At 36.4% G+C, this 11,612-nt stretch overlaps 1 pseudogene; it reads left to right on the top strand.

Moving 5' to 3' along the window:
• The first annotated feature begins 5,579 nt into the window (after positions 1 to 5,579).
• On the top strand, positions 5,580 to 6,539 carry LOC110290629 (annotated as a pseudogene).
• Positions 6,540 to 11,612: the final 5,073 nt, after the last annotated feature.

Below are 11,612 nucleotides of genomic sequence, written 5' to 3'. Positions count from 1 at the left end.
AGATACCTGGAGGATATGATCCTTAGTGAAGTAACCCAATCACCAAAGAAGTCATTAGTTATGCACTCACTGATAAGTGGATATTAGCCCAGAAACATAGAACACCCAAGATACAATTTGCAAAACACAAGAAAATCAAGAAGAGGGAAGACCAATGGGTGGATACATCATTCCTCCTTAGAATAGAAAACAAAATACCCATGTAAGGAATTATAGAGACAAAGTTTGGAGGTAAGATGAAAGGATCGACCATCTAGACACTGCCATACCCAGGGATCCATCACATAATCAGCCACCAAACCAGACACTATTGCACAATGCCAGAAAGATTTTGCCTAAGGGACCCTGTTATAGCTGTTTCATATGAGGCTATGCCAGTGCTTTGGAAATGGCAATTCAGCCCCAAGGCTGGATAAGTTTGGGGTAGAGTGTGGGATATGTCAGCCATACCCTATAGTGGTAGGGAATGAGGGATGCTGGGAAAACCTGGTAGCCAGTTCCATTTTGATACATAAAATTGGCACCTCAGTCATTTGACCTGACAATTCCAGAATGGATGAGTACCATATTTCCATTATCAGGCATTATTGAACGACATTAGGTCATTTTAATTCTTTAGTTATTGTAAATAGAGCAGCAATGCACACAGATGAGAGTCCTTTGGGGAATATATATACAACATAATGAATTAGCTGGGTCTTATCTGATTTTAGCTCGTTGATAATTCTCCACACCAATCTCCAGAGTGTCTGCACAAAGTTGCATCCCCAATAGTGAATGACAATTCGCCTTTCCCTACACATTTGGCGACATTTTTGTTAATTGTTTTTTGTAAGTTAGCCATTCTTACTGGGGCAAGGTAAAACCTTTAAGTAGATTTAATTTATATTTCCTTAATTGCTCATGATGATAAACAGATTTTGAGATATTTATTTTTTGAATCATATTCATTTCTTCTTTTAAGAACTCTGTTCAGAAACAAAATTCATACTAAATTATAGGGGTGTTATGTTTGGATATTTGTTTTCTTGACACTGTTTTGGCTTCTTTGTGTGTTCTGGACATACGTCCACTGCCATATGAATAGCTCACTCTGGGGCTTCTTTTTATCTTGATTCCTTGTTTCCTTTGCTTCTTACTAGAAGAGTCCCCCTTATAGCATTGAAAGTTGCTGAGCAAGCAGCAAGGGTAGAGGGTAGTGGGAAGAGTGTGGGGTTGTCAGAGTATTAATATGCTTACTCACCTGCAAGGCCAAGCACCACAGCAATGGAAAGTATGATAAGTTACAAACAAGTGTACAGTAGTGCTACTTCTATACTGGTGTAACCAACAGCTGTCTAATTGAAATCAAGTGTTGTGTGACAGGATAGAATGTATGACTTGATCTGTGAACCTTGCCAACTTCCCTGTTCTTTGCAGAAGAACTCTGAGAGATATTACAAAGAATGAAGTACTCTTGATTCCAAACCCACCAGCTTTTTCACCTCACAAACTCATCCACCATTAGGAGCATCATGACCAATCCTTCCACTTGTTCAGATTCCTCATGGCTCCTGTGGTAGGCCTCTGCTCCTCTTAACCCAAACTTGTTTGGATCTGCTCATTCATCTCTGAACTTTAGGATAGAGGTTTAGGGTCTAAGTGTTAGAGTTTCAGTTTGTTAAGTTTTGGGGCTTTTTGTTTGTTTGTTTGTTTGTTTGCCTGGTTTTTAAGATGGCAGTCCTGGCTGATAATGCACAATGCTAAAAACAAACTCAGAAGCTCAGTAAAATCATGGTGAAATTAAATTCAGATCCAGATTACACAATCAGGAACTGACAAAGACAGGCAGCAGGTAGAGAAGCAACCACGTAACAGGCTTAGTTTCTACAATGTAAAGGTGGCAAAGGTAGGGTTGGATTCCAATACAGTGACTATAGAGACTTCAAATATTTTTTAAAATATTTTTTGTTTGAAAAAATATTTTTAAAATATATATCTTCTAATAATTTTATGATATCATGATTATATTGCAGTCCTTCTTTGATACTTCTGAAGTTGGGTTTTGTTCATTGTGTGAGACAGGGTTCTACCACGTACTTTATGCAGTGCTCTTTACACTTTAGCAAGCAGTCTTGAAGATGTTGTCTTTTCTGTAATAATACACCATCTTATTTTTCAAAGATCATAAAGATGTAGCTGTGTGTTTTTGTGTTAGGGACCTCAATTTTATCCTACTGGTCAGTGAGTGCATTTTGAAGCCAATGCCGTGGTGATTTTTATTACTATACCTCTGTAATACGATTTGAAATGTGAAATGGAGATGACTCCAGCATTATTTTAATGTGATGGATTGATTTTTTTTCTTCCTGGTCTTTTTTATTTACACATGGATTTCAAGACTATTTTGAATATTATTGAGGAATTGTATTAGAAATTTAGTGGAGACTTTACTGAATTAATAGCTTGCTTTTGATAGGATACACATTTTAACAAGGGTATCCTTACAAAATCCATGAGCATGTGTACGCTTTCCATTGTTTTTCTTTTTCAGTGTTATAAAGATTTCCTGGTATGTGTTAGAAACATTTGACTTATGCTGTACTGTAACTTCAGGGTTCCCTGGTGTCATTTATTTATAGATACCCGGTTTATTCACAGAAGAGATTTATTGATTATGAATGTGTTGGGGTAAATCTTTATTTCAGACATAATTGTGTTTCTTTTATTAAACTGAATACACTTGAATTTGCTATGTCCATACTTTGTATTGTAATATCTTTTTAGAGAATACTCTTTAATGAGTGTAACATGCCCTCACCCATTTTCTATTAACTACTTTTGACTTGAAGTACATTTTGTCAGATGTTAGGATAACTATGTGCATAGTGATTTTCTGGTTCTATTTTCATGGACTACTTTCAACCCTAAATCTGTATTTTCCAATAATAATTATTACTATTGAATGATTTACATTTATTCATATCATTTTCTTGATTTTATGATGTTTCCTCATATCTATTTTGATAAGTAAATATTGTACTAGCAATAAAAAGGAAAAAATGAAAATATAATTATATCATTGTCCCTTTCCTCCCTCTGAGCCCTCCCATGTATTCTCATTGTTGTTCTCACAGAAATTCATCACTCATGCTTTCATTTTCAATAATTTAATATTTAACACACATATATATACACACACACACTTTCTGCTTACTATGTATAAAGTTATTTGTAAGTACATGATTTCAGAGATATCCACCTAGTGTTACATAACATATTTGGGTGACTTGACTCTCTACCTTAGGAAAAACCATCTCTCCCATCCTCAAACATTCCTATATGCGCAGTTCTTTCTCTATGGTTTAGGACTTGGCCTCTCCACTCAGATCATCACAGAAGAGGAGGCAAAAAGTCTCCAAGAGCCAGGAAGCAAGAATTTGGCTCTGAGATAGTTTCTTTTAGAAATGTCTAAGAGGACAATCACATAGCTGCTAAAACAAGACTTAAACAAGGACAACATCAGTAAACCTGCTAACAAAAACCAGAAAATCTCATAACACCATTTCACTTGACTTGCTGAACCTAAGAAGATGGGGAATCTATAGTTCTATATAATGTACATGAAAATAAAAGAAAAATAAAGATATAATGAATGCATAGTCACCTACGTAGATTTAGAGCCAAGTATACCTTTTGTTTTTGGAACTACATCTATACTGAGAAGGTAGAAGCTAATAATAGATTTAAGTATTATATTTTTACCTGTATGAAAATTATGGCCTAGTGCTCCCAGTATGAAACTCCATTTTCCTTTGCAGTACTAGGCACAGTGGTGAAATGTAAAGACTGGAAAAGCCATCTAGCTAAATTTTATCATATTTTACCTATGAAAAGGATCAATAAAAGAAGCTGGAATTTGATTTTTGAATTTTCTTTTATGAATAGCTTGCCTTCTTACTTTATGCTTCAAAAGAAACCCACAATTTTCTGTAAATTCAAAAAAAGAGCACAGAACTCCCCACATGATATTTATTATCCCTTTATAAAGTATCATTTCCTCTATTTACTAATTTTTGACTATCAGTTCATTCTCCTTAATAAAAACAAGATGTTTCTGTATCTGTACTTTTTTCCATAAAACAATGAATACCTATATGCATTTGAACTAACCTTCAGACTTTTCAGTAGTGTTTCCCTATTTTGGTTTTTCATTTAATCCTTATGTTTCTTGTGGACCTGCAACAATTCAGAATCATAAAAAAACCTAAAATGGAAAAGCCAATATGGAAGAGAAAGTAGAGACAGGTAACATAATACATGTCTTATAATAGTGAATAAGAACTTCGGAAAATGGATGATTTTTCAAAACATTTCAACACTAATTATGCTTTGTTTATTTGAGAGCTTATAAGAGCTCTTTTCAGAATACTTTGTGTCTAACCTAAGTACTGTTAAAAATGTATCGTTACAAAATAATTTTTGAGGAGACATTTTAAGTAAGGTTTGTGGAAGCATCAGTTTGTGGAAAATAAACATCATAGTATGTATTTTTAAAAGTACTTATTACTCATGGGTTTCTAAACCCCAATTTTATCCTTTATTGAATAATTAGTGTAGGTTAAAAATCTCAAAAGTAGTGAATAGTCAGATGTTTATAACATTAAATTAAGCTGGCAGCTATCAATTGATGGATCACAGAGGATTTTTAAATTGATAAAATAGATGAACATAGAGGCCAGTCCCTTTAAGAACAAGTAGGATTATTCATCTTTATGCTTTCCTTATCTTTATTGACAAATTAACAGCATTGCTTCATGATTGTCTGGTGGAAGCTCATACCATCTTGGGCATCAGGTTCTTCCAAGACAAAGACAGGGAGGAGTATCTGAGTGCAGTTTCCATTTTGACTACGTAATGTTCATAGAGACTGAAGAAATGACCATCTAGAGACTGACTCACCTGGGGATCCAACCCATTTACAATCAACAAATCCAGACACTGTGTGGATGCCAACAAGTGCTTGCTGACAGGAGCCTGTTATACCTCTTTCCTGAGAGGCTCTGCCAGTGCCTGACAAGTACAGAGGTGGATGTTCACAGCCATCCATTGGACTGAGCAGAGGTTCCCCAATGAAGGAGCAAGAGAAAGGACCTAAGAAGCTGAAGGGGTTTGCAGCCATATAATAGAAGTAACAACAATATGAACTAACCAGTACTCCAAGAGCTTGCAGGGACTGAACCACCAACCAAAGAGCACATATGGTGGGACCCATGGCTCCAGCTGCATCTGCAGCAGAGGACGTCCTAGTTAGACATCAATGGGAGGAGAGGCCCTTTGTCCTATGAAGGCCCTATGCCCAAATGTAGGGGAATGCCAGAGCCAGGAAGCAGGAGTAGGTGGGTTGGTGAGCAGGGGCAGGGGGAAAAAGATAGAAGGAGGGTGTTTTTCAGAGGGGAAACCAGAAAAGGGGATAACATTTGAAATGTAAATAAAGAAAATATCCAATTAAAATTTTCTTTTATTAGGCTCTCTGCCCCTCCCTGTTCCAGAGACAGATGCATCTTCTTGTGCAGGGCCAGTCTTATCCGGTAAACAAAATGGTGAAGGTCGCTGTGAATGGATTTGGTCTTATTGGGCGCTGGGTTACAAGGGCTGCCGTCTGCTCTCCACATGGCAAAGTGGAGATTGCTGCCATCGAAGACCCCTTCATTGACCTCAACTACATGGTCTACATGTTCATTTATGTCTCCACACATGGCAAATTCAACGGCACAGTCAAGGCCGAGAATGGGAAACTTGTCATCAACGGGAAGCCCATCACCATCTTCCAGGAGTGAGATCTAATTAACGTCAAATGCGGTGATACCGGTGCTGAGTATGTATGTCTTGGAGTCTACTGGCATCTTCACCACCATGGAGAGGTCAGGACCCACCTGAAGGATGGAGCTAATAGGGTCATCATCTCTGCCCCTTCTGATGATGCCTCCATAAGTAATGCATCCTGCACCACCAACTGCTTAGCTCCCATAGCCAAGGTCATCCATGATAACTTTGGCATCATGGAAGAGTTAATGACCATGATCCACTCCATTACTGCCACTCAGAAGACTGTGAGTGGTCCCTCTGGAAAGCTGTGGTGTGATGGCCGTGGGGCTGTCCAGAACATCCTCCCTGCATCCACTGGTGCTGCCAAGGCTGTGAGCAAGGTCATCCCCGAACTGAAAGGGAAGCTCATTGGCATGGCCTTCCGTGTTCCTATTCCCAATATGTCTATTGTGGATCTGACATGCCGCCTGGAGAAAACCTGCCAAGTATGAAGACATAGAGACGGTGATGAAGCAGGCATCTAAGGGCCCTCTGAAGGGCATCCTGGGCTACACTGAGGATCAGGTTGTCTCCTGAGACTTCAGCAGCAACTCTCACTCTTCCACTTTTGATGCTGGGGCTGGCATTTCTCTCAATGACAACTTTGTCAAGCTCATTTCCTGGTATGACAGTAAATACGGCTACAGAAACAGGGTGGTGGACCTCATGGTTACATGGCCTCCAAGGAGTAAGAAACCCTGGACCCCAGGAAGGACATGGAGAGCAAGAGACAGGCTCTTGTTTGCTGAGGAGTCCCTATCCCAACTCGGCCCCCAACACTGAGCATCTCCCTCACAATTCCCATTCCAGACCCCCATAATAACAGGAGGGGCCTAGGGAGTCCTCCCTACTTTCTTGAATACAATCAATCAAGTTCACTGCACCCAAAAAATTATTTTGTTCATCTCAAAAATATTAAATAGATGAGCATTATCCACATTTACCGAGGAAATGACATTTTCTCCAGTCAGATGCATGATGAAGCCAGAATTTCAACACAGATATTTGGAAATTAAACCCTCAAATTATTTAATATTATAATAATAGTACAGTAATGAAAAACATGGCCAGTCATTCTTGATGTGTACAAAAAACTACTGAGTATTTGGTTGAAATTGATTTGACTTTTTTGGAACCTCAATCACTGCCTCTGTTTCAACTAAGTGACACTATTTTGCCTCTATCTCTAGAATGTTGTGCAGCAGTATTCAGTAAGGTTAAATCTGCCTTTTTGGAGGAAAATGTCTTAAGACAACTTGTTACAAGGAACAGTGATGTTCTAAAGGGATAGGAAAGACTAAAATGTTGTTGCTTAGGTTAGAAAGTACACAACTCAAACAAACTTGAGGAAATCGCTGAAACTGACTGCTAAAACTCTCTACAAACCAACAATGTATAAATGGTAGACTGTCTGAGTCACTCTCAGAGAACACGGGATGCAAAGCAGACTGAACAATGCCTGGAAAGAACAGCATTCAACAGGCTGCGCTGGTTTGGGGAGCTGTCAGTTTTACTGGGGAGGGTTTTGATGATTCGTGTCTCTTTGAATCACTTCTACTCTTGTAAATAACCCCTTACCCATATTACTATAGGTAACTGGGACAAAACTCTTTGTTTCAATGGGTTGGACTTTGGTAGTGCTTATAGTCTAGTCGTTTCTTTGGTACCCATATGAGAAGAGCAGATATGTGTGTTTTGTCTTCCTAGGAAACCTGTGACACATGACAAACACTATCTCTATATTTATTTTCACTTCTAATAGCTATGATCTACTGAGTTCAAGAAGACTACTTGCCTCAGTATCAATTCTTGATAGCACTGTGTGTCCAGACCTCACCTTTAGCTGTATTCCACTACTAAAGCCTTCCCCTCTTCCCTTCTCCCTCTTCCTTTGATCTCTTCATTTGTACATTCTTAAATTCTATCTCTCCTCTTTAGTTGTTTGCACCATAAGAACTTTCTGGAAGTTCTTGGTTTCCTAGAAGTTCGTGATTTTTGTGTCCTCTATGTCAATATCAAGGGCCATAATATAAAAGACAAGGGGGCATGTGTTACATATTGGTTAGAACACCAATCCAGGACTTTTCAGTTCAAAATGTCATCATTTCCATTTCTTATAATGCATTGCATTCAGGACTCTTTTACCTCATCATCTATGAATGTTTTACCAATGTTCTAGGTCCATAGACTATGTACCAACTTCTTAAAGTTTTCTAAACTCAACTCATACCAAATTTTAATTAATATAGCTTGAATTTAATCATATTTGTTGGCTGAACTATCACTATCACTATAATCACAATATTCTTATGAATAAGTACGCCATTATATTATCTTTTCCTGTATAATAAAAGTATATTAGTTTTCTATATTTTTAGGCCAAAACAATTCTTCATCCTAGCTAATTGTAATTGTAATGTTAATGAACTTAATTATAAATATCAACCATCTTATGGATTTTATATTGTGACATTCAGATGGTGTGACTTCATTTTAAACACAGTCATTTCTACACTTAACACATTACCAAAATCTATAAATAATTTCTTTGTTATTTACTACAAAACTACACTAAAGTTATTGTATAAGTTAAGTTTAAATTTTTGTTGTGTTAGTAAACTAATTATTTCAAATGTCTTGGCCTAGATCAATATTTGTAATGATTCATCCTTTTGATCAAATAGTGACTCTGCCTGAAGATGTCAGATAATTACAAAGATGACCTATACTGACAACATTTCACAACTTTCTAGCCTAAGTTCTTTTTTTCTTTTTTATTCCCTCAACAGCATAATGACTTCCTCTAAGATCTTTTATAGAGCTCTGATCTCCTGGGGTTTCTTTCATGATCAGTCACTATCACAGGTTGTCCCTATCATTTGCTTTTAGACAAAGAAACCTTGTGGCTCTATTCAGTAAAACTGTGTTTTGTCTAGATAATTTAGAATTCTGGCACATTTTCTCATACTTTTTTTTAAAGAAAGGTTTGTCCTACACATCTGTATATAAATTGCTTATAACTACAGCAGTAAAAGATGATACATGATACTCTTTATTATTCTGTTAAGTGCTGTGGAGGGAATTAAAGAAGATTCTTTCATAAAAAAATATTAAGATTAGAAATGCAAGATGTTCTTCTGATCCTGTCCCTTAGGAATATGGTATTTAAAGTAAGGAAGGAAAGATGATAACATCTTCATGATACTCACAATGGATCTTGAAGTTCATGGCAATGCTAGTATACAAAGAACACTTTGTGGATGAAGTAAGGAGTTTTATTTAAAACATTTGATTTTTAAAATATTTCCACTTAACAGACAATTGTACTAATATTGTAATTCTTTCTTTAGAATTAGTAATAGTTAATATTTCCATATGGAGTCAACTAAAGACAGAGGTTGTTGTTTTATTTTTAATGCTAACTATAGATCCTTTGTCCTGTAAAACCACATTAAACCTGTGAATCATTTCTTTCAAAGCCTTCAAAACTACAGACATTTTCCAATGCTATCTGCCTTGTATAAATTTGAAATTATTTTCCATGGTTAGTTAAGCATAGTTAATGCTTGAAAACAAAAAAATAACCATGATAATATCATTTTTGTTTATTAACTTAAATACTCTTCCATGTTTTATGCATTTGAAGCTGCTTTTGTTTGATTTACAAGGCAGACACTGATGACTCACTGCTACTGTTCTTAAGGCTTTGTGCTAAGAACTAAAAGCATTAAGGCATTTAATTGAAACTCTTTTCTCTTATAGTTACATTCACGTTAGATATACATATTTTTCAAAAAGTGTGAAATCCAGAAACGACAATAACTCAGAGGACCTAACATTTCTATCTGCTTAAAATCTGTAAAGAGAGAATTGTGATCCATTTATAAAACTATTTGTGTTTATTTTTGTTTATTGTTTGGTTTTTGATAATTAGACACCCTCCTAAAAAATCCACACAAAATATTACTAACAAATTAAAACTTTGGAAAGGCATTTTTCTTCTCTTATTCTTCATAATCTTAGGTAGTTCCGCAATATTGACAAATTGCAGATGGCGTGTGCTGAACCTCCAACAGTCTAGTTATGAAAGACAATTAAAATCATGATCCATTATTCAAACAGGACAACAGGAAAGCTCATGCTGCTCTCTAGTTTCCTAAGTCAAAGTGTTGGGTTTTTATCTGGAGAAATGAAAAATAATAAGTTTTATATTTGATTACTTCCATTCTTTTCATCTCTCACTTCTTCAAGAAAGTTAAGTTTAGCATAGAGGTCATGGGAAAAATAAGGAGGACAAGACAAAGACAGAAGGAAGACAAGAAGAGAAAGGCAATGATGAATGACAATAGAATGTACCTGGTAGGAAAGTAAAATTGCACAGTCACATCCTCAGGGCTTTTGTCAACTGTTGGAACAAGTCAATATTCAGTATTCAAGCACATGGTAAAATTATATATGTATCCGTAGAATAACTCTTCAAACAAAGAAAACATAATATGACTCAGAAACCATTTTTCTTTAAAATTAGTACACAATTTAAAAATACTGATGAATGTAACAGTGTACTTTTTCTGCTCAATAGCAGACACATTAATTTTGCTAGTATAGGAAATGGCACTTGTGCCTTATTATGATGCTACTCTATTCTACTCCAGTGAAGTGACATGGAGGCACACCACAGGAAGCTCAGCTTTAGTTTTGCAGCTCTTGTGTTGATAACATCTTTTTCTTATATCTTCTGTTAACAAAGTACCAAAATTGTGTAGAAAAAAAGAAGAATTTATTTTAACACAGGTGTGGAGACTAGAAGTCAGAAATCAAGGTGTCAGCTGCTGCTATAGGGTCTGAGAAAGAATGTGCTTGATTTCCTGTTTCCCAACCCTTTGTGGTTACTGGAAATCTTTATGTTCCTCTCTTTACTCAGGGCTCATCAATCTATTCTCCTCCTTCTCCTCCTCCTACTGCTCTCTTTCTTCTCCTCCTCCTCCTCCTCCTTCTCTTCCTCCTCCTGCTCTCTTTCTTCTTCTTCTTCTTCTTCTTCTTCTTCTTCTTCTTCTTCTTCTTCTTCTTCTTCTTCTTCTTCTTCTTCTTCTCCTTCTCCTTCTTCTTTTCTTTTCTTTTCTTTTCTTTTCTTTTCTTTTCTTTCTCTCCCTCTCTTTCTCCCCCACCTCTCTCTATCTCTCTCCTCTCTCTCACCAGTGAAACTGTAGCAGAATCCATGTATAACTGATATCAAATATTCATTCAAAAAAGCTGTATTATCCTTTTCCTTTCAACCATGCAACTAATATGTGTGAAAACACACACACACAATTTATCTTCACTGTCTCTTTGTCAAGTTATATTATAAACACTAAGAAAAGAGAAATGATATATTAAGCAGATACAGATTTCTCTATAATGTTTCAAGAGCCAGACAGAAGATATGTTAATTGATATGGTGTGGTTTTAATTGGTGCTACATTAGTTCACAGTACTTAAATGAATGCTGGCTGTTGGGTGACCATAATGTATTTTGTAAGGTTCACTTTTAGTTAAGTATTAGCAAAATGAATGGCTAAGGCAAAGTATTACTGGCTTGTTTCTTCCATGTTCATTTAATGTCTCTTACTGTAAAAATGAACTAAGAAGGGTTTCAGATAAAAAGAAAAAGGGGTGGTGGTGGAGTATACAAAATGCTTTCTTCTCAGTTACATATGAGATGAGAAAGATGGACTGGCCCAAGAGAGGAAGCTGCAAGGAGACCTTTCTTCCTAAGGAGGATC

Source organism: Mus caroli, chromosome 3 (genome assembly GCF_900094665.2).
Source record: "Mus caroli chromosome 3, CAROLI_EIJ_v1.1, whole genome shotgun sequence".
NCBI lineage: Eukaryota > Metazoa > Chordata > Mammalia > Rodentia > Muridae > Mus > Mus caroli.
The sequence above is the reverse complement of the archived record's forward strand: the minus strand, read 5'-3'. Positions and strand labels throughout refer to the sequence as shown.